We start from the raw sequence: 24,925 nt of genomic DNA, 5'->3' as shown, positions 1-24,925 counted from the left end.
GGGAGATTTAGGTTGGACATTAGGAAAAAGTTCCTAACTGTCAGGGTAGTTAAACACTGGAATAAATTGCCTAGGGAGGTTGTGAATCTCCATCTCTGGAGATATTTAAGAGTAGATTAGATAAATGTCTATCAGGGATGGTCTAGACAGTATTTGGTCCTGCCATGAGGGCAGGGGACTGGACTCGATGACCTCTCAAGGTCCCTTCCAGTCCTAGAGTCTATGAATCTATTAATCTGGGTGTCTCTAGCCTCTGGCTCCCAGAAGATGGGAGTAGACAACAGGGGATGGATCACTTGATGATTATCTGTTACGTTCATTCCCCCTGAAGCACCTGACATTGGTCACCTTTGGAATACAGGATACTGGGCTTGATGGACCATTCGTCTGACCCAGTATGGTGGTTCTTATGTTCTTAAGGTTTCTCTGGTCCTCAGTGGAGTTTTCAGAGAGAGGAAAAGATACCTTACCCCAGAATAGCCAATAACCCAATGATTAGCACACTTACATGAGCTGTGGAAGACCCAAGTTCAAGTTTTGTTCTAATTCAGGAAAAGCATCCCAGGTGAGTACCGTAGCTACTGAGCTATTGACGATCTTGGGAGTGGGTGGGGAGAGGGACGTCTCTTTCTCTTAAGTTTCTTTTCATGAAAAATTTTGAAAGGTTTCACTCGTGCATAGGTGCTCGAACTAGGGGTACAACTGGAGTGTTGTATGTAAGACACATGAATTAATTGTCCCGCTCTACTTGGCACTGGTGAGGACTCCAGTGGTTTCCATCATATACAGCGTTTGCAGTTTGGTTCAGTGGCTCTCAGCACCCGCACGATACAAATTGTTTCAGGCCCAGCACTTGGGTTCTGATTCAGAAAGACAACAAATTGTGAAACCTCAGCATTGTTTGGAGAAACTGAACTTTTGTGTTCCAGACATCTCCATGTGATGTAGCAGAGATGCACAGGCAGGACTTTTCCTTTGTTCAGGCAGTAGTTTACAAAGAAAAGTATTATTATTAGTCATTTTTTAATGCAATCATGACCTGAAAATCTTGCTTTCTTCTGTTCTGCAGTTATGCTTTTAAGATACAGTCTTCATTGCCTAGACTCTGCTGGTGGAATCCAGGCTCTAGGTTCCCAGCAGTGAAAAGCCCACATAGTACTTGATTCTAGTAAGGCTTTAAGTTTTTACACAGCCCCACATGACAGTATCAAAAGGAAACTAGGGAAATGTCGTCCAGATGAAATAACCATAAAGTGGGCATACAACTGGTTGAAAAATGGTCTGCTGTCAAACTTGAATGGCATATCTAGTGGTATCCCTCAGGGGTCACTCCTGGATTTGGTATTACTCATTTTTTTCATTAATGATTTGGATAATAGAGAGTATGCTTATAAAATGTTCAGATCACACCAAGTTAGGAGGGTTGGAAGAACTTTAGAGGGCAGGATTAGAATTCAAAACAGCCTTGACAAACTGAAGAATTGGTCTGATTTCAACAAGATGTAATTCAGTAAAGATAAGTGCAGTGTACCTCACTGAGGAAGGAAAAATCAAATGCAAAATTACAAAATGGCTGAATAACTGGCTAGATTGTAGAACTGCTAAAAAAGAGCTGAGGGTTATGATCGATCAAAAATTGTATGAGAGTCGACAATGTGATGCAGTTGCAAAAAAGGCATTATCATTCTGGGTTGTATTTACAAGAGTGTTGTATGTAAGACACATGAATTAATTGTCCCGCTGTCCTTGGCACTGATGAGGACTCAGCTGGAGTACTGTGTCCAATTTTGGGTGCCACAATTTAGGTAATAATGTGGGCAAATTGGAGAGAGTTCAGAGAAGAATAACAACCTATGAGGACAGGTCAAAAAAACTGGGCCTTGAGAAAAGAAGACTGTGGGGGACCTGATAACAGTGTTCAAGTATTGTACAGGCTGTTATAAAGAGGATGGTGATCAATTGCTCTCCATGTCCATTTTAGGTAGAACAAGAAATAATGGGCTTAAAATGCAGCAAGGGAGATTTAGACATTAGGACAAACTCTGTAACTATAAGGACAGTTAAGCACTGGAATAGGCTTCCACGGGAGGTTATGGAATCCCTATCACTGCCAGTTTTAAAGAACATGTTGGACAAACACCTGTCAGGGATGGTCTAGTTTAATTGGGTCTAACCCAGTACATGGAGCTGGACTTAGACCGTCAACTTTATGTTTCTGTGATTCTATGGGGCACAAGCCTCCCCAGCCTCATGCTGGGGACCTAGAGCCAAAAAGTGGACACAGCTTGCCAAAGAGGAGATGGAGGAGAACGTCTGTGAAATGTTTAGATTATAAATCCTTAAAGGAATGTCATGATCATCTGATGTGCTGATTTAATGCAATTTCCAGAAATCCCTGTTGAGCCCAGATTGGAGTCCAAAACTACTGCATGAAGTGAGGGGAGGAGAGTGTTCCCACTACTATTATTCATTACTTTTAGTAGGACACACATTAAATGAATTACAAAGTGACTAACTGACAGATCTCAGAACCATAATCCTCAGTGGAGAATCATAATTGAATAGAGGTGTTTCCAGCGGGGATCAATATGGGGCTGACGCGATTCAACATTTTCCTTGATGATCTGGAAATAATTATAAAATAACTGCTGATAAAATTTACAGAGGAAGCAAAGATTGGAAGAGTGGTCAATAATGATGAGGAAAGGGAAGTCATTCAGAGTGATCTGGATCACTTGGTAAGCTGGGCTCATTCAAACCAATTATGTTTTAATACAGCCATATGCAAAGCTATGCATGTAGGAACAAGGAGTACGGGCCATACTTACAGAATGGGGGACTGTGTCCTGGAAAGCAATTACTTTGAAAATGATCTACAGGTAATAGAAAAGCAATAGAACACGAGCTCCCAGTGTGACCAGAAAAGGCTGATGTGATCCTTGGATGTATTAATAGTGGAGTTGCAAGGAGGCATAGGAAGGTGATTTTACCTTTGTATACAGCATTGGTGAGACAAGTACTGCCATACTGCCTATGCTTCTGGTATCCACATTTTTTAAAAGGTTGTTGAAAAGAAAGTGCAGAAATTAGTTACAAAAATAATTAGAAAACTGCAGAAAATGCCTTACAGTGAGAGACTTTAAAAGTTCAATCTATTTAGTTTATCAGAAACAAGATGGAGATATGACTTGATTACAGTTTTGAAATCCCTTCATAAGTAGAAAATACTGACTACTAAAGAGGTCTTCAGTCTAGCACACAATGTCTAACAAGAACAATGGCTAGAAGCTGAAGCTAGACAAATTCAAATTAGAAATAAGGCTCACGTTTTAACAGTGAGGGTGATTAACCATTGGCACAAACTACTAAAGGAAGTGGAACTGCCCATAGCTCATGGGCCGCTTGCAGCCCAATCAGCACACATCTGCAGCCCATGTGGCATCCTCAGGGCCATATAGGTAGATTATAGATTATGTGGATGTGGCCCACATAACAAGTAGAGAGCTGCATATGAGGCCCACAATGGTAAATAGGTTGAGAACCACTGGTGTAGATATACTCTTAGTTATTGCAATGGGGTATGTTAACCGCACAGTGGCCAAGAAGGGTTATTGAGTTGCTGTGGGCTCAATCAGCCTTGCCTTGCTCCACCTGCAGAAACTGTCAGGCTGGGTGAGGGCAGCTGAAAGGAGAGGGCCTAGCTCAGGTCGGGAATGACTGGGAAGGAGAGCATATTTGCAGCTCCCGTGTTATGTGAGAAGCCTGGGTGGAGCCAGTAGCTGACTGAAGACTGGTCTTCTGAGGCCTTCTTGCAGAACAGTAGGCCCAACCCAGGCTGTTAGTTCGATTTGTTAACTTGTTAATGGGCAAGCTTCTGCAGTTTGGGGTTGACTGAAAATAAAGGGTGTGGGGAAGCTGAGCCCACCAAAGATTATTTTGATTTGGAGACTTTGCTATCCTGGAAGCAGTTGTACTCTCTTAGTGACTTGACCAGAGGGCTAAGCCATGTCCATAACTGATGTGTGCTGAAGACCCTGTAAGGAAAACTGAGTCAGAGCTGCTGTGCCACACCACAAGGGGGCATGAAGGGATGGCACCACTGCCAGAGTCACACACAATTTACTGGCCTCAATGCAGGGGTAACTGGGTGAAATTGAATGGCTTGTGATATTCAAGAGGTCAGACTAGATGATCTAATGGTCTGTCCTGGCCTTAAACTCGATGAATTACTTCCAGATTGCTGGCTGTATCTCAAGCTGACTCGGAGGGCAGTCAAGGTAACAGGCAAGTGAGTAGAAAGGACTTGTACTTACCTGACTTACAAAAGAAGAACGTTAGAGCTGCTCCAGGATGCTTTTGAGGAACAGTGGGCATTGTCCGGGGTTCTCTGCTCGGCGTCCCCTTCCGGTTCCCTAGTTTTGGCCCTTTGATCTCCGCCCCCACACCTGTTCCTGTTTGTTTTTTTTAAATTTGTTGACCCAGACTTTAAGTTGAGTTCAGTAGCTCCTCCCCAGACTGGGGGAGGGGCTTTAAACTGCGGCTGGGCTTAAGCCTGCCCACGTCCCAACACCGAATAAGACCACTCTCCCACTGCTCCCTGGCCCTGCTGTAGCACAATAGATAGATTAGATAGATAGATTAGATTAGCTATTCCCACAGCAAAATGACTGACCTAGTAGTCTACAATTGGTTAACAACAGAGTAAAAACATTCTGTTTGGTTAATAGTTTAGATAAGTTAATAATGAAATCACTCAGTGTTTTAATATCATGTGCTTCAAAGAGCCGCAGGAGACATATTAAAGAGCCACTTGCGGCTCCCAAGCCTCAATCTGAGTACCACTGTATTAGACAGTAAATCTACTGATGTTCCTCATGTGAACTTCCCCACGTTGTTGCTGTTATATATAGTCAGAAACAAGGTTTCAACTTAACATCTGTACTGCTATAGTGTAGCACCCACATTTTCAACACCTTCCCCTTTGATCTTCTATCAGAGATGATTTGTCAGTCTTTATAGTATGACCATAAGGTGTAGTGTTTGTCACATGGACTCTTCAGAGCCTGAGAAGAATGGCAGCATCTCAGTTCTTTTCCAAACACTTTAGAGCCCAAAGAGTAGGGAATCTTCAGAGCTAGCAGCATTCCAGCCCTTGGGTTAAGAGACTGGTCCTCAGTTGCTGATGAAACAGAAATCTATGGCCTGTATCCAAAGTGATACAGGTATTGGGATTCAGCCCTCATCTTGTGGTCCTGCATCCTTCAGCTACTGAGTCCACAGTGTTTGCCTCTTATAGTTATAACCTTTCTCCGACTCTGCACTTTGATTGGCTCCTGTCAGGTGGATTGCCCACAATGAAAACTTCCTGTATAGCTGAAAAACAGCTACTGAACATGTGCAGTAACTGCAGCACTCTCTCTCCCTATGTTTTCATGTCTTCTAGCTGAGTTGTCCTGCCCTGCTGTCTGTATACGTGCAGAGTCACAGAATATTCAACTAAAATCCATTATCTCCCCATCTCCTCCCCCTTCCCCCACTGCTTCTCTCCCTTTGTTTTGGCCAAACAAAGTCTAGTGCTGCAGTATAAAGCCTGCCAGTTACACATAGTCTCTCTGTGCCTCTGTTCTCCATCTGTAAAATGGGGATAATAGCACTTCCCTACCTCACAGGGATATTGTGAGGATAAATATCTTAAAGACTGAAAGCTGCTCAGATACTACAGCAAAGGGTCTATATAGATTCCTTACATAGATGATATAAACAAAGTAGGGATCAAACCAAAAGTATAGAGCATAGAGTTACACTTCATAATTGAGTTACTATTGGTGGGACTGGTTGCATATTTTAATTATTAATGTTGCTGAACACTTCTCATTATGAGACCCTCTTTTCAAATGCTGATAACGTTGTGAAACTTTAACCATTTGGAATGAAATGTTCCATGCTGGGTGTCTGCCTCAGACTGCTAAAATAGTTCAAATATATCTGAGAAAGAGGCTATGGGAAAATACAATGTTTTATCCATGTTAAATCTTGAAATATTTTCTTTGACCAACTCTAGTGCCCTCATACTTTGAAGTAGGGATTCAAAATTTGGCAGGAGAGAGGCCTTTGTGTCAGGGGAAGTGCCTTTTGCTGTCCCCATGAAAATGTACCCATATTTGGCCAAATTATAAACCTTTCAAAAAGAGCAGTTTGCACATGCTCAGAAGAGACTTCTGACATAGCTAAAATCTCCAAAGATTCTGTCCTCACTGAGCATGCTCCATCCCCTCACAGCTCCTAGCACTGACCAGACTGTACATGTGCCATCCCCAGAGAGGTAATAAGAATACTCCGTTCCTTCATAGCTCCTACATGGGACAGACAAGTCAAACGAGGAATTTTATATTTAATACATTACACTGTACTTATTCTGAAGTTTTTTTTTTATGTACATGAATCTATTACATAGTGTTATTCCCAGATGCAATGCTACGGTGTATGGATTATGTTTTTTAATTACACTATCATTGAAGTCACTGACCATTTTATAAAATGTAAGTGAATATTGTAGGGGAACACTTTTATGTTTGCAAAAGGGTGAAGCAGATGGCCTAATAGGTCTTGTCCATCTTTAATATCTGTGTTACCACATTGTATGAAAAAGGGGGAAACACCCTAAACTATTTTAATGGAAATTTGATTTAAGCATAATGTATCTTTGACTTCATTTGTCCCCAGCAGAGCATATTTTTTTTAAACAAATAACCAAATCCTGTTTATACAGATACGGACAGTCAGTCATAGATGATAAAGATATATTCACAACCCTCTAGTAAAGTTTCTTTCTCATGATTATCAGGAGAACAGTTGTAAAAAGACTATTTTAAAACAAATAGCAGGAGTTAGAAGTCCTAGTTTACCTGCTGAGAAAATTAGCTCCAAACTGTCCCAGAGAAATTGCAGAAATCATTGAAACATGAGAACAGCTGCATGAAAAATTCTCCTCTCACCATCTGATCATAATAAAGCTATTTGCAAATACATGGAACAATCCAAGGAGAGTGCATCACGCTCCATTTCTCTAGTTGTAGTTGTAGGTATGCTAAAGTGGTAAATAGTCAAAAATCTGAGGAGTTCAACCAAGATGCAGTAAGTAACACAAAACTCTGAATGGAAAAGAAAATTAGAGCTTTAAAATTGCATATATCTTCCCTTGGACATGAGTGAAGATGGACTTCACATCAGGGCTGTTTTAGGAGTTCTAGCTTCCATTGTTCTTGTGTTTAACAACTCTCCGCTGGTACTTCGGGATTTGGACCTGCTTGTACGTGTGCATACTTAATAGTTACATTTCATTGAACGCCATAAAATTAAACCACCCTGGAGGCTTCATTAGAAATCTAATTGGGAGCAGGAGTTCAGCTGTGACCCAGAGTACTGGATCAGTAAACCAAGGGGTCATGAGGCCAGTTCAGTCCTTCCCCAACATTACAAAATAAACAAAACCTAATCTTTTCAAAATGTGAAAAACAGGTGGAGTTTGCTGAGGTCAGTTCCAGTAGGACACCATCTGTGTTCAGAACTGTAATCATAGTGCATGCTATGTTCTTATTGTTTACTGTAAAAATGGGTACATGTAGTTAGGTTTGGGCACATAGCAAAAGGATGAGCCTGCAGAGGTCCAAGTGCTTTCTTTGGGAGCTCAGTAACTCACAACCCCTATTGAAGTCAATGTTTGTATGATGGAAGTGACCACCAAAAAAAGGATGTGCTGGGATGTGTACCTCACACAGGTCCTGAAGGAGTTAATGTGGGCCCGAGAGGCCGATTAAAATACGTGGTATCACCTGTGAGAGAAAAAAAGCCAGGCAAAATTGATAATGAAACCCAGCTGGGAAGGTGCTGGATGGTGAGTATAAAGCCAGGAAGCTTGCAACAGAAAGATGCTGCAGGGAGACAGTCTGCTGTCTCTCTCTTTGGGGGATAGATGATAGGAAGCAGTCCAGGGAGGCAGCAAGGAATCTGAGGGAGTAATTATTTGATCGTGCCCCACTTCTTTGTGTCTGTAGTAGTTTGCCTCACTTTTCCCCCCAAAAAATACACAAGTACATACAGCAGTATATGCAGTGGTGGTGCTTCACTTGAATCAGTTTCAGCTTCGTTTTTCATTTGAGTCTTTTTTTTTTCCTGTTGCATGAATGAGCCAACAATCCATTGCAATAAGAGCAAAAGCAAAATTGCAACTGTGGTCTCCGCTTACAAATAACTTTTTACATTGTGTCATAACAAACAGATTAATGTATAGATGTCAACGATTTTGTATAATGCTATGGAAACTTAACAGAAATTCGTCAAAATGCACAGTGCCATCTGAGGACCTAGTATGTCTGAAAGAATCAGCTTTGCTAATTATTCATTGCTGTGGGCAAAATGTGTGCAGTAATTTGTTTTTCCCCCCAAAGCTTCTCACACTTCCCCAGAATACGTTCCACGTGCCCCCCCCCCCAGTTTGAGGACCTCTTCTGTAGGCTTTGTGAGTTAAGTTAGGCTCTAGAAAGCTTGTTTTGGTTTTGTTTCATATGTAACCATGTGTTTCCTATATCCTCACTCTCTCTTACTTAAATCTCTGTTCTTTGCTGATAAACTTGTTTTTCCTGTATATAAGTGCTGTGTGTTAAATAAAATGTGGTTCCTGAGTTGAATTTTGCAAACTGGGGCATACTATTCCTTTGGGAATAGCGAATCTGTGAGTGTTCAGTGGAACAGGGTCTGGGCACTCCAGAGGGATGCTCAGATGATTCAGGGGTTGGTGTGTACCTGTTGCTAGACCTGTATAGCCAGAATGAGGTCTGCAGAAGCCTGGAAGGCAGTGCTTCTGTTGCCAGACAAGAGTTCCTCATGATAAGGGCAAGTGGTGGCTAGGTACCTCACAACTCTGGGTGCCCCAGGAAACATCACAGGAAGGTTTTCTCAGGAGCTCTGTAGTGAAGCAGAGAAAATATATTCAAGGATAATATGATATTACTTGTTCTATTTAAGTCCCTTATTCAGTTTTTGAAGAAAGCAACTCTTTCTGAAATCTTTGCTGTTGTCACGGAAAGCCATAGAAATTAACGTTCTGGATCAGCGTTATGATCCATTCATGCCAAACATTTTGTCTCCAACAATGGTCATACTAGATACTTCAGAGGAAGGTGCAAGAAATCCTATAGAAGGTAGATAGGAAATGATCTGCGACCTATGGAAGTCTCCTCCAAACCCCAATTGTTAGATATTATCTTGAGCTCTGAAGCATGAGGCTTTATATGCCTTCTAAAATTGCTTTTTAAAAAATGATTTATTATTATAACTCTGGATATTCTTGTTATCCGTGTAAACACGAGACTTGTATTTATTATTTATGAATTTAGTTATTTAACGTATTTATTACAATAGCGCCCGAGGGCCAGGCAACAGTGTGGCCCCGTTGTGTTAGGTACCGTACAAAGGCAGATCAGTAGGTGATCCCTTCTCCAATTTGTTTACAATCTAAACATACCAGACAAGGTGAGGGAAAGGAATATAACACACAAGGAGAGTCAAAAATGTGATGGCAGCAAATGTCATGTTGGTTCCATAATATTTAGGGGTGAGTGGATACTTAAGAGGTGATATTCTAAATAAAAAGAAAAGGAGGGACGATAGGAGAAACACTGTTATTCTAAGACCTCCTCCTGATTTGAGAGGGTGACGTTTCTGCAAAAGCCAGCAGAAATGGTATTTTGACTTGTCTTTTGCAGTTTCAATGGATAGCTCAGCTGAATATCTGTCCCTATATCTAGGTTCAAACTCTCATTTGACAACCAGACTGCTAAATGATAATTTTACTCCAAACATAAATTTATAATTTGATTTTATTTTACATTATTTTCATGGGTTTTCATCTTTCACCGTGGCCAGCCTGGACATGCCCTAGAAATTGCTGTCACAAAATTAAAGCAATAATATCTGTGTTATAGGTTTCACCCCAACTCTGAACTTTAGGGTACAGATGTGGGGACCTGCATGAGAACCCCTAAGCTTAATTACCAGCTTAGAACTGGTTGCTGCCACCACACAAATTGTTTAAAACAGCTGTTTATGAGTCATTTGGGAAACTCTCTTCCCCCCCCAAATCTCCCTCCCAACTACTGTAACCCTTCCCTGGGTAACCTTGAGAGACTTCTCCACCAATTTCCTGGTGAACACCGATTCAAACCCCTTGGATCTTCAAACAAGGAAAAAATCAGTCTGGTTCTTAAAAAGAAGACTTTTAATTAAGGAAAAGGGGTGAAAGAAATACCAATTTGATTATCCTTCTAATGCAAGAAGACAAAGTCACAAAAGAAAATAAACATAAGCTAATTCATTCCTTCTCTAATACTCACTACTCTAGGTGATTCCTTGATCTTTTCACTCTGGCACAGAACTTAATGAACAGAACAAAGGAAAAACTTCCCTCCTTCCTCTTGAAACATCTTGTCCATCCATTGGTTCCTCTGGTCAGGTGTCAGCTAAGCTAGGTGAACTTATAATAATTGGAGATATACCAATCTCCTAGAACTGGAAGGAGCTTGAAAGATCATTGAGTCCAGCCCCCTGCCTTCACTAGCAGGACCAAGTACTGATTTTTGCCCCAGATCCCTAAGTGGTCCTTTCAAGGATTGAACTCATAACCTTAGGTTTAGCAGGCCAATGCGCAAACCACTGAGCTATCCCTCCCCCTATAAGTAATAACTTCTTAACTCTTTACTGTCTGTTTATGATAATCTGTTAAGAGGCTCCTTCTTCTGTTCTGTTTCTCTGTCTGTCTCCCTCTCTTTATGACACATCAATCAGTATAATATTTAAGGTTTTAATCCATTGTAACCCCTTTGTATGGCTTCATGTGACTATCAACTCTGACTCTAGCACTGACCCTTGGTGTGACTCCTAAATCTGGCTTTGACTTTTGGTGTGACTTCTGACTGCGACCCCGACTCCACTCCTGGCTCTGACCACTAGGTCAGATGGCCCTGACTGTCCCTCTCAGATGCAAGCAACTGTCCATAAACTGTTGCATCAGTTTCTCTGGTGCATTTTTCAAGCACTACATTTTCCAGTATTGATCTGCACTTGGCCCCATTGTCTGCATTTCTCTTTTAAACTTTTGAGTTTGAATGATCTGAAAGAAAAGTGTAACTGAAACCACTGTGTTTCACTTGCTTTCATGTTCCAACCTTTGGATAAGCCTGAGCTGAGAGCCTGTAACAAATACCACACCATATGATTTACATTTAATATGACAAAAGTAGTTTCTGAGCATTCTAGGGTCCTGATTCAAAGCTCATGAGATCCATGGGATTGTATCCTTTCATTTCAGTGTGCCAGGGATTATGGTTTAGTGACTCACCTTTGCCATAGATTTAGCCAGAACGTCCGTGTCATAGGGTCACCATCTCAAAGTAGTTCTTCTGGTGAGAGGTGGGCTGCAGGTACTGCACCCTCAATTTCCCCTTCTCAGGGGTCATCGAGAATACTTCCCCAACACGGACTGGAAAATGCAGTGGGTTAATTTATTAATATGGGCACTTCAAATCACAAAGTATAGTCCAATACTATAACTCAAAAGGTTCTGATTCCTCATTCTTCTGTGACTCTAGGCTCTTCATCAGTCTCAGTCATCCATCTGACCAGAGAACTCTCTGGCTTTCCTCTAAAGTTCTGTACTAGAGATAAAAAGTGCAAATGAAGCAATAACATAAACAATATCCACTTGCCCTGCCCTGACTGACCCTCAATGCTGACTCACCCAAGCTCCACCCCTGTTTTGAGGGCCCAAGTGCCTTCTCTTACAGCCCAAATAGGGGTCAGCTGACCAGTCACCGGTGCACTGCTTCCCTCTTGAAGGGCCACTGCCCCCCTGTGACAGACTTTTAGTAAAACTTGTGTAGATGAGCACTATTCCCACAACTACAATCCCATGATCATGGTCTGGATTTTGTGGCATCCATAATTCTTTTTTTTTTAAGTGTGAGAGAGTCAAAAGAAAAGAATTTTCAATCTCACTGCACTGAGCTATGACAGCATGTCTTTTAATTTATAAAATAAACACTGATTGATAAAAGTGATAAATAAACTGGAGAAAATTGGTCTCTGTTTCTATCTTATTTGAACCATAAAATCTAATTTGCCATTTGCTATTTCAAATTAAACTGGGGAAATGAGACTGCATGCTATCACAACTGCTCATGTCCTGTGGCCATCATACATTTTGAAACTCTATTTTCTTATCTAAAATATGACTAGTGTCTAAGAAAGATCCTTTGACAGCTGTCACTGAAAATTAAAAGTCCTTGACAACCATGTCCCCGTTTATTCCAGCAGCTGTGACATGGTTCAAAGAAGATTAAGCCTGGTAATATGACTGAAAGTATAACAACTTTGTTAGGGCTGTTTCAGATATCTTAACGGTGGTGCACCACTGACCCTTTGTCACTGAGAAGCCAATGTGTCACTTTGTATGTTCTTGTTGTGTGTTAATTTAGTTGTGAATGGGTCCAAAAGAAGTCTGTCTGAACTGTAATGAATGTTGTTTATTGTATTTATCCAACTTGGTAAGTTTGAAAGCCATGTGCTACTTTGTGATAATATGCAGCTTTGCACTTCTAAACTATTCTCATTGCTGAGTCTCAGGATGAAAGTCTGAGGATATCACCAAGCGTATATACTACTTGAACCCTATGAATTTAGGCGTCAGAGCTTTGCAGACACTACTCAATCAGGTGTCACAAGACAGTTGAAAGATTGATATTTTTACCCCCATTTTATATACAGATAAATTGAGGCATCCATAATTTTTTTTTTGACTTACCAAAGGACAGAGCAAATTAGTGGCAAAATAGGAAGCTGAACTAGAGTTCTGCTATAAGCATTGAATTCACTACTGTGCAGGTTATTATGGGCCAGTTCCTTCTGCTTATTCTAATTAGATCTGTGAAAGAACTAGAATTTATATTTCATGTGAAATTTCTTGGTTTTGACATTTTGTTTTCATCCTGAATTGGATGAAAAAACAAAAAATTTCAACATTTCCCACAACATGAAATTCTCCAAAAAAATAGTTGTCAGTCAGTCAAAGTGTTTCATTTTGATCAAATGGAAACATTTCATTTTATAATTCTAAGTATATTATAACATATAATAGAAAATACATTTCAAGATGAAAAAGTACTTTTGAAATGAAAAATCAAAATCTTTGGTTCTGTTAGGGTCGAGTTAATCATTTTAACCTTATTGAAATGCTTTATTTCAAATTCTTTTTATAAACAAAATTTCAATAAACTTCAACACATTCCTGCAAAATGTTTTGATTTTGAGGAATTACTACTTTCTAATGGAAAAAAATTCCACTGAAAAATTTTCCGTAAGCTTTAATACTAATCCTTCATGGCTTTCCTTCTTCATATACATGGCAAGTGTCTTGCAATACATCCCAAATTCCAGGAAGTCAAAATATGATCATGCAGTATCATTAGACACTGAGGTTTTTAAGAGTGTTACGTTTCTATATTTCTTTCTATAATGTACAGGAATACCTGTGGCAAAAAGGATACATGATGTATCAAAATAAGGCCTTACTGTACTTCTTTTCTCCACTTCCTTACATATTTTAATATTAGTCACATTTTAACTTTGGGCCACAGAATTTAGATCTCCAGACTGGAAAATTACAGCCTGTATTATGACCATATGGATGTATCTGCTCCATTTCCAGCAAATCTGTTCTGGCTAGTAAAGCGGTTTTATAAGTCAGAGAGGTACAGTTACGTAGTCTTTTAACTTACAAAGATCAAGGTTAGATTTCAGACAGTAGCACAGTATAGTTAAAGCTGTATTCAATAGTTGTCAAGTATCAGAGGGTAGCCGTGTTAGTCTGGATCTGTAAAAGCAGCAAAGAATCCTGTGGCACCTTGTAGACTAACAGACGTTTTGGAGCATGAGCTTTCGTGGGTGAATACCCACTTCCTCAGTATTCACCCACGAAAGCTCATGCTCCAAAACGTCTGTTAGTCTACAAGGTGCCACAGGATTCTTTGCTGCTCATTCAATAGTTGGTGAGACAGTATTTAAGGGTCTACTCCAGGGATTCTCAAACTGGAGGTCAGGACCTCTCAGGGGGTTGTGAAGTTATTACATGGTGGGTTGCGAGCTGTCAGCCTCCACCCCAAACCCCGCTTTGCCTCCAGAATTTATAATGGTATTAAATATATTTAAAAGTGTTATTAATTTATAAGGGGGGGTCACACTCATAGGCTTGCTATGTGAAAGGGGTCACCAGTACAAAAGTTTGAGAACCACCGGTCTAAACTGTGATAAGAGACCCAGGCACAGGTCAGGTGACTCAGGCTTGCAGTGCTAAGGCTGAGAGGCTATAAAATTGTAGTGTTGACATTTGGTCTTGGGCCAGAGCCCAGACTCTAAGACCCAGAGAGTCCAACATGAGCCCAAACATTTGCACTGCAATTTTATAGCTCTTCAACCTAAGCCCTGTGAGCCCGAGTTAGCTTGACTTGGCTCTCCAGATTTGGGGGTTTTATCGCAGTATATAGACGTACACTAAGTGTTCTAGAATACACAAAGTTCTGGATTTGCCTCTAACTTTCTTAGGGAAGAGAAACCGAGAGTAGATTGGGTTTTTTATTGTTTGGTTTTTGGTTTTGTTCTTACTAGAGAAAGGAGGATGACAAGCATGCTCTGCTATGGAGCCAACATTACATTTGGGACAACTTTAGAAATGTTTGTTCAAATAAAATATGGTACAATATTTTATTGGTATCCTGTGAGTACCAAGTTCTAGCTCAGAGTCTTTCATCTCCCACTTACGGATCCTGTAACTGGAAATGGCTAAAAAAATAGACTTACTGTCTGACCAAAAATGTATGGAATTTCAATAGTCCTAAAATATGGTATTGTTAGAAATATGGTATAGAGGGATTTATCATGAAGCTGAGAATGTGTAGGTCAACTTGTTGGACAAAGAAAATAATTGTGTGCTTTCTTAGAGAGTTGAAGTTCCTGTGTCACTGACTTGAAGTTAGTATGTCTTAGATTTGAGCTATATTTGCATTAGGAAGTGGTATATTTACATCTATATTAACTATAAATGATTTTCTGATGAAGAATAGGGCTAGCAATAGCTATTAAATTTTACACGGTAAATCGTTCAGTTTGTTTTTATAGTTTTTCTGGCAAAACTCTTCTATCTGGATCTGATATGTATTTGGCCCCAGACACTCTAGTGTTGGGTCTCCACTGTCTACCTATCTTGTTTTTTGTCTCAGGGAAGTATCGATGTTGTTTGATTTTTGTCCTTTAATACTATCATGCAGATCAGTGTCAAGTTGGGTACACGAATGTGTTTCCACCAGTTGTTCAGCATGTATACGTTTCATAGAACTGTGTGTTAATTTCAGCACAATCGCATGAAAGACGCACCTTTTCTGATCCCCCCCAATAGTCTTCATAGCATATTTTTTTTAATTCCAACAAAATGTTAAGCTTCCCTGGTGGAACCCAGCTAGCTGAGTCACATAAAACTTGATGACTGTTAACCGGAGGAGAGCGGAGGGTGGGGGGAGATCTTCTAGTCTTGAGCTGTAAACAAGGGCCCATTATCAGATATTAATTCTTCTTGCAACCGTGGCTCTCAGAAAGAGGTATAATACTTAAATGGTACAGAATGTTTTGGTGGAGTACACACAGTCTAATTCAATGAAAATTACCTGCATATCAGTTTCAAGAAATTACCATCTGAGGAAGAACTATGAAAATGAATATGAAGTAGAGCCAAGAGTATGATATTTGTGTCCAGTGATTCATGGGTATATCCGTGTCAGAGGTTGAGCTTGGCTGTAGAAACTGAGAAGATAGTTACAAAATGTCTCTTCAGTACCCTTGTGCATACATTTCTAACTGACACGCATGTTGTCTATGGCATATGTACTCTTTCTGGATCTTGTACCTGAAGTTCCTTTAAAGCCTGAAAACATAACTTTTTCTAGTCAGTAGTGCTTACGCCCCACAGGTGGTATCCTTCGTATAATAATAAGCTTTCCTCTCCTGAGTTATTTCATATTTGTCCGACCATTCCTTTAATGTAAAGTTCTGAACTTCAGTAAACAACTTCCTATATTTGAGTGTGGTCTGGTAGATTTGTTTTACTGTCCCAGACAATTAGTTTGTTTGGACAGTATTTAGGCCTGTGGCCTTTTGTGTTCAAGATAATGTATCTTCAGAACATATTGCGTGTTCCTCTCAGGGCAACTTCACAGGTCTCTCAGTATTAGCATTTTGTGCTAGCTGCTTTTTTAATGTTTCCTATCACTGTGTCAGATCAGATCTGTCACATCAATCCTCTTCTAAAAGCCTGTCCAAGCTGACAATGCACTGCCATCTTTTTTCTCTCTCCTAAAAACTGTACTGCAGATTCACATCATACCACCCGTGCATCCAGCAGAGGAGAGTTAATAAAGCCATAGGCTGAATTAAGTTTCCTGCAGAGCTGACTCTGTCTTGGAAAACCTCCTTAAAGTCACCATCTGAAGAATACATGGCAGTATGGCTCTAAAGGGTAAGGGAGCTGATAGCCACAAGACTTCTCACTGGATGGTGCTGTACCTCCTGAAAATCCCAGAGATGTACATAACTCTTGAAGGATTTTCAGGTCAGACCCACTAATCCTTCTGCAGTGAGCAAACCCTGTCCCGATGCTGTCAGAAGAATTTATAGGATATTCTAGAGTTGAATGACATGGAGTTCCTTGGCCACACCATGAGTATTTCCTAACAGGGGGACAATCTGGCCCTGAGAGATTAAGAGCTTTGCATAAGGAAGTCAGTGATAGAGCCTGGATTAGAAGCCACGTCTCCCCAGTCCCAATATTTTGCTTTAACCGCAAGACTATTCTTCCTCCATTGCTTTCATCACCACATACCATATGTACGTGTGTGAGAGAGAAGGAGTGTTAGTTTTCAAAATGCAATAGTACTGATGCAGTGCAAAAGAATATATAGTGGCAGATCCGTAATTAGCTTTCTTTTCCCTGCAACTCTTCCAGTTTAAATTTTTTTGCATCTGGGAGTTTAAGCAGATGGTTATTGCAAACACCAAAGCACTACTGAGAATTAGTGCAGTAGTATGTGCATGGGTGTGTTTTCCTTTTTCTGTTTTTCACCACCTATTTCATTCTTGCATATGTAACAAGATTCTCAAAGAGTCGCCTAGTTCTAAGAGGCAGATCCCAAGTACACCAGATATATGAAGAATAAATATGAACCAGCATAATTAGATTTTCTTTTTCAAAGTTCCCCCCCACCCTTCTCCTGTCTTTTTGTTCTTAGAATCTTCCCAAAGAACTGCTGTGAAATGCACAGTACAGTTCCCAGTTCTGAATAACATAGATAGACCCACCATTTTGCATCCATCCCTGTTCCTATTGCTGCTCTTGTCACTTCTCCCTGAAGTTCTCACTTATCACATCAGTTGGCTTTTGGCAGGTTTTAGCTGCTGCCAAGTAGTCGGTGAGAACTACTTTGAAGTGTGGGCTGATGTCTAACTGAGAGAACGTTCGGGTGCATGATTGATTGCAAGGCAGTGGATCCCTGTTATGTCAGCGTCAAAGCTTATAAATCTCGTATACTTTGCAATGAAGGACTGGAACTAAAGAAAAAAATAGACACAAGTGAGGACTTGGGGAAAGCACAGGTTTTTCCATCTAGGCAATTGTGTAACCAGGGACTAGAAAGAAGTGCAAGTTAAATGATGTGCATGCCCAGCAGTGGTAGGTAAGAAGCATTTGGTACTTAGTGAGAAATCTTGTATTTGGTGCTCGGGGTCACCACTGGAATAGAGGACAGTGAGAAGAGGAAAGAGAGAGAATGTGATGATATGCATCTATAACTTGCTGCCAAAATCTTTTTATTTAAAAATAAATGAATTAATTAAATTAAGTCTAGTAACATTGCTGGGAAGTCCAGGAAAAAGCAGGAAGTAGGGAGAAGTCAGCAAACAAACATCTAAACTCATTAAGGGGTGAAATTCTCTACAGTACAGAAGGAACATATTCCTTTGCAGATAACACACTTAACACATGTCAATGGCTTAAGCAGGGGTCAGCTTTTGTTTAGAGCTTTTGTGCAGAACGTTTGCACAACAATGAATTTCACCCTAAGGAAGGTTGATCTGGAGTGGGGCTTTCAAAGGGAGTTGGATTTTAATAGGATCTGAGCATCTAACTCCCTTAGGATACCAGCCTGTGTATTTAAGAGACTAGCTTGGCACCACGAGAAACAGGATCATTTCTGGCTCTGCTGGACACTTTCCCCTGTGTGCCTCTGCACATGTTTCTTGTCTGTGCCTTAGCTATATTCATTTGCCAGTTAACATGGTCTCTGAATTCACTTCTTTCTGCTTTCCACACTGCACATCTTAAATATCATTTTCACCTCCAAAGCGTAAAAGTTCCTAGCTACCTTGATGTCCTGATGCTGTAGCAATATTGAGAGAAATATCAAGTGTTAATAATACAGTCATGTACAGCAGTTAATGGCTTAGATAGAGATGCAATAGAGAGCTCTGGTACAGAAATCCTTTTTATTTTGTGTTCTGTTGATTGTTAATAATCAGATACCGCGTCGCCTTGTGAATCTTGTGATTTAGTGTTCAAACTGAGAATCAGAAGCAGATAGTTAAAATGAAAATTTGATTAACCTCTCTTTTCTCTTGGGTGCAGTGAGGATTGTTTTTAATTTTTTTTATAAAAATTGCTTTTTAGATTTGTTTTATTCTCAGTGAAAGAGATCAGGGATGGTTCTGATTACAAAAATGTGAAATGTAGATGAAGAGGGAAGTGTATTCATTCTCTTACAAACAGATTCCAGATAGTCATATTTTGACAGTTCCTATCCTATTATTATAAAGTCTATGCCATTTCTTCATTCATTATGGATCAGATCTAAAGCCCGTAGTGTTACCCCAGAATTTGACATTCCTGTGTGCACCCCGGAACTTGACAGTACTGCAGTCAGCATTTTGTATGTCCAATCACTGCCTGCTGAAAACCAAAGATCACATAGCTAGAAAAATCTTAAGCCTTTGTAAGTTAAGGTGAGACAGGTGCATACTTATAGTTTGTTAATCAGAATGGGAGAGTGAGTGAATAGTGACCTTGGTTTCAGGTGCTCCTGACATATTGTTGTTATGACTAGAAATACTAGAAATGTTTTGAGATAATGAATAGTTTGTTGAAAGTAGAACTGGTGACCCAGTAGGAGTCAGTATAGGTCATTTGCTTTTTTTGAGGTTAGCTATAAAAGATGAGGTGAAAGAATATGCTTTGGAGGAAGCTTTCTTCGGGCAAGGAGCACACATCTAAATTCCCCATCAGCTAGATGGAAAGAGGGCCCTTGGAAGCCCAGCTGGTGATCACTCAAAACCATCTCAGACTGTGGGTAGCTATGTCTGGGATGTCCTAAACCTTGTGTGTGTGTGCGTGCATGCTTAAAATCTAATAAATGGTAGTTTTAGACAAGAAAATGCTTGTTTGTATCAATCATTTATCAGACAGGTAAGCTGATTTATTCCTGACACCACTTGGAGAGAAGCAGTTAAGTTACTATTGTTTTGGGTTCTGAGAAACCCCAGGTAACAACTGAAGTCAAATCCAAAAGCCCATTGAAGTGAAAGTACTCTCAATGGGCTTTGGAGCAAGCACTGTATAGTAAATCTGGTAGTGACTTCCAAGAAAAAAATTCTTATATGTGTTCAATTCTGTACAGAAAAGAAGAGATTTGACTTCTGGAATGGACTGTTTCCCTCTTTGGAGAGAGATGTGTGGGACTCAGGTCAAGGATATGCTGTACTACTTTATTTTATATACAACATGCACATAGTTCCTGCTACTGCCTTGAGCAAAGACGTATAGAACTGAAAAGGCAGATTACAGGTTGTAGGAGAGAGAGAGAGAGAGCGAGCCTGGAGCACTAGGCATGGTGCAAGACCTGAGGTCTGAACCACAGTCAGCAAAGCCAGGCCATGCTATGAGCAAAAGTCAGGCTCTTCATAAAGCATGTTTGCATATAAGTTCACTGTCCATCACATGAACTTGGCAAAGGTACGGCTAGCGTTGCTAAAACACAGTGGTACTAGGCACTGTGCATTCATGTAAACACATTGCTAGAGAAGATACAGGAACACACTGACCCCAAGTAAGAATAATGAATAGGGATGTTTTGTTCGAACCAGCAGATAAAAGGTGTAAGGTTAGTAACTAATGATGACAGGAGTGTAATACGTAATTTGTTTAAATCAATGTATAACAGGAGAAGTCATAGGAGAGGCACCTTTGTCCAGCCTAGGGGTCAGCAGAGCCTTTTGTTGCTCACTGAGCTGGTACAGTTGTCACAGGCATACACGTGTTAGTGTACCTGTAACCGCTGAGCCAGGGTGCTAGGACTGTGCTTCATCGACAATAAACCTGGCCGAGCACCTTCGCCGCTGAACCGAGCCCACGGTCTTTCTTTATGAGTAATACCAAAGTCTGCTGAATTAGTAGGCTGCACTCTCCACTACTGCTGATAACACCAGAGCTCCAAACACAGAAGCACTGAAGCAGCCACAACAACCCGGCAGCAGTAACAACATTCTTCAGCAACATTCTTAGCAACACATGTGGTGTTCCTCTGAAAAAGCAATCTGAAAACCTTCAGCCATCAGCACTGGCTTCTTTGAACAAACTGCTTCTCTGTGTCTCTCCAGAACTTCTCTGTGTCCCCGAACCCACACTCAAAAAGAATATGCTTGACTGTAACTTGGGATATATGTCACTTCAAGGCATCCTCCCCTGGAGGTTTCACTGACAAAGTGGTTAAAAACACCAGAAAATGCAGTCTTGTCTGTGTTAGCTGGTAGAGCCATGTATGGTTATGGCTTCCACTAGTGTAGTTGTCCCTGCAGAAGCACTGGGGGGAATCTTGGTTAAAATTTCATTGTGGACCCAGAGGTTGAGTGATTTCCTCAAGGTCTTTTGGGAAGTTTGTAGCAGAAGCAGGAACTGAACTTGCCTTAACAAGACCATGGCTTCTGCTCTGCCTCTCAGTTACTGGGTGCAGGTATGTTTCTTTCTTTGTGTGTTTTGGTGCAGCTGCAGCACTTTGTTCAGAAAAAAAAAGAAACTCATGGCCTGATTAAAGTCAACTTTTGCTTCACTCTGAACTAGTCTGTTGCATTTCTTGTAGCCTACTGTTACTATGTTTTCTCATGAGCACTCACTGATATTTCCAACCCATCTATCCTAACCAGTCACTTTAGTAGTTTGTGCAAATTAGCTTTAGAAGATTAAAAAAAAGATTAGCACATGCTTTACTGTTATAGGTTAGTGTCGGATGGCATTCAGACTCAATACATCGATGGCACCATGCCAAAGAAAAACATTATCTCTTGTAAAGCAATAGAACAGTGAGCAGCATGGAAAAAGTGCCTTCTCAGAGGGGTCCATAAATCTGTATGGTATCTATTGAGTTTTAACCTGCCTTTTAATTTAGGGTTCTCGTAATGGGTGAGATTCACCCTTCTGAGCCCTCTGCACAACTTGTAACTGCAATAGGGTTGTGCAGGGTATGGGGCACCAGTGGAACAGGCTGGGCAGGGATGCATTTACAAATCAGCATACAACAAAGAGACCGTCCCTACTTTGAACAGTGTTCTTTAATTGATTTTCTTATACACTGAACACAGTGGTCCCACACAGCGTAGAGGGGTTACATTGCAGCCCTGTTCCTTGGACCTTAATTGGGAGGCAGATTCCATTTTACTACCCCACTCCTTCAACCTTCACCCAGATAAAGCCCCTCTTGTTTGGGGATTATGTGGCTGAAGCTAATTTCTACTGGTTGTGAATATCCTATTCATATTTTGTTTAGAAAAAATCATTGTAGGCAGCTTTTGGCAGCGTCAGGTATTTTACCACTAAATCTTATTTAAGATTGATCTACATTAAAGATAAGAAAGTCTCTAGTCAAACTCTTTTGTAGGGGTGATTAATTTACCAGCTATATCTTTAGAACACAGTCTTATTTCTATTCTCTTCCAGTCTGCTGAAGTCACGTGGCTACTCAATATAAGTATGAATCATGTCACAATAGGCACTATAGTAATGTTATTGGGCATGCTCAGCTGATGTCTTTCACGCAACTGTGGACAAACAAACCAGGCAGGATGCTTGATTAAACAGCACAAGTGTGTGCCGCAGAGCAAATTATGATAAATTGCTAATATTGATTACTTTTAACCAGAAGGATGATACTGTCTGATGTTTAAATTTAGGAACGCAGCCAAAGATACCTTGACCTCACCTCTGCACTGGGAACTGATGCAAAATTAATTGGAGCTGTCATTCAGGTAGCAGTCACAATTAAGTGACAGTTGATTTATTAATTTAAAGATTAAGCTGGAAACCAGATGTGTTCTCCCCTGGAATATGACTCTAGTGGCTTTGTCAAGTAACACAGAGAGAGCTTGAAAATATTGTTAGTCTCAGTTTACTCACAGTGACATAATACATTTGTCACTTGAATTGTTGTACTTTCTGATCAAAGATAGGGTTGGTTTGTTTCTTTATTTGTTCTGTACTGTTGAATGCATAGCCAACTACAATATCTGTAAGTGCATACAATCTTTCAGCAATAATGCATTTGTAACAGTAATTTAGAATCATATATATATAGTGTCTATTTGTCCTGCTCACTGTGTGCTCGCTCCACTGCACATAAACATATTTAGGAGTACAGTATATTTTCAGAGATGATGAGACCCCAATTCCTGTCTTGGTTCCTCCTCCTTGTTCAAGAGGAGTAGCAATCTTCTGCTCCTGTTTATGGATAATAGGTTACTGCCTCCGCACTAGCTCAGCTGGATGTGTGGAGGAGATATGGGAGGCAGAGTCTGATAACCAACCTCCAACCCAATACATGCACCCCAGTGATGTGAGTTAGGGCAAGTCACAATCTTATTTATTGTAATAATTGTCATATCATTTTTGTTTAGTGTATTGAGGTGCTTGGTTGACAGGCACTCTCTCTCCACACACATACGTGTGTATATCCAATTTTCAAAATTGTACAGTATTGTGCAATAACATAATGCAAAGGTCAGATGATCTTATCTAGTGTAACACAATAACTCATGCACTAAGAAAGACCTAACATAAGAACGGCCATACTGGGTCAGACCAAAGGTCCATCTAGCCCAGTATCCTATCTTCTGACAGTGGCCAATGCCAAGTGCTCCAGAGGGAACGAACAGAACAGATAATCATCAAGTGATCCATCCCCTGTCGCCCAGTCCCAGCTTCTGGTAAACAGAGTCTAGGGACACCATCCCTGCCCATCCTGGCTAATAGCCATTGATAGACCTATCCTCCATGAACTTATCTAGTTCTTTTCGAACGTTGTTATGGTCTTGGCCTTCACAACATCCTCTGGCAAGGAGTTCCACAGGTTAACTCTGCATTGTGTGAAAAAATACTTTCTTTTGTTTGTTTTCAACCTGCTGCCTATTAATTTCATTTGTTGATCCCTAGTTCTTATGTTATGAGAAGAAGTAAAGAATCTTCACAATATTGAAGACAGAGAATCCATTTGCTGTCAGTTAAAAACTCAGATATTTCAGTCAAAACATTTCAAGGATAGTTGCATAATTTTTGTGAGTATAATCTCAGACATCAGCATGATTATATGTGGCTCTGTAGCGCCTGATTCACTTAGACCACGACCCTGTGTTCTGCATTTTGTCTACTTTCATTTTGCTTTATGCTACTCATGCAGGACACTGTAGGAAGGGAGTACATGTCAATGGTCAAACATGTGTTGCAAGAGTATGCAGTTAGAAAATTGGAGGATGGGCTGTAACAGCTTCCTACTGTCAATGCAGCAGCTCAGTAGCTGACCAGTCAAGATATTTGTGAGGGACCGTGGGTCTTGAACATGAGTCCACAAGTCCTGAGTAGCTACATCCTGGCAGCTTGCTGGTACCCTAACATGAGCTGGTGGACCCTTGCCCACCATAGGCTCTGTCCATGAAGCTCCCAGTTGGAGGAACTATCCAACATCTCCTATTGGCTCAGACTCACTTTGTAAGCCAGAAGGCGGCACAGGAAGTTGTCTGAGCTATTAGGTGAATCCCTGGCTGGCTGCTACATCAGACCCTGCCGCCTGAGGCTTGCCTGGTTCCTACCTCTCTGCCCTGTGCCAGCCTTCTTGCTTTGTTCCAGATATGTGCCTCTATGCTCAGCCCCTGACTACTATCTGCAGCTCTGACCCTCACCTTGGCTCCCAGCTCTTACTCCAGCTCTGACCACCACTGTTCTGATTGCTAGGGCTGACCGTCCACATCCTAGTCTATGACAATTGTCACATGTGAGGCATATGAAAGAAGTGCCTGATGGTGGGAGAGCAAGGAATAAAATTCAAGTCTCATGAGTCCCGGTCAGATATCCCACCCGTGGTCCCGGGTGCTTCAGTTCTAGTTTCCAGTCGAGCATGTTTATCCAAGTGTTTAATATCTTGGACTAACTCAAAAAGTGACTTGTGATTTGTTCAAGTAGTAAAAATTGTCTTGATTTGACATAAATAAAAAAATGTGTTTCTCACAACTATTAATAATTGCAATGATAAAACATAATGCAAGAGTATGTTACATAGTATTTATAATCCCTCATCAAGAAGAACATCCATGTCAAATGCTTTCACTGGTCTGCCTCTCTCTACAGAAAACACAATGTTATGTGATGATAAAAAGATTGTATTGGAACACATTTGGAATGAGTAAGTGAATTATGCAGGCCATTCCAAACTTGTGCCAATAAAAACCTTTATATCCCACCTTT

Source organism: Gopherus evgoodei, chromosome 1, assembly GCF_007399415.2.
Source record: "Gopherus evgoodei ecotype Sinaloan lineage chromosome 1, rGopEvg1_v1.p, whole genome shotgun sequence".
In the NCBI taxonomy this organism is placed as follows: Eukaryota; Metazoa; Chordata; order Testudines; family Testudinidae; genus Gopherus; species Gopherus evgoodei.
The sequence above is the reverse complement of the archived record's forward strand: the minus strand, read 5'-3'. Positions refer to the sequence as shown.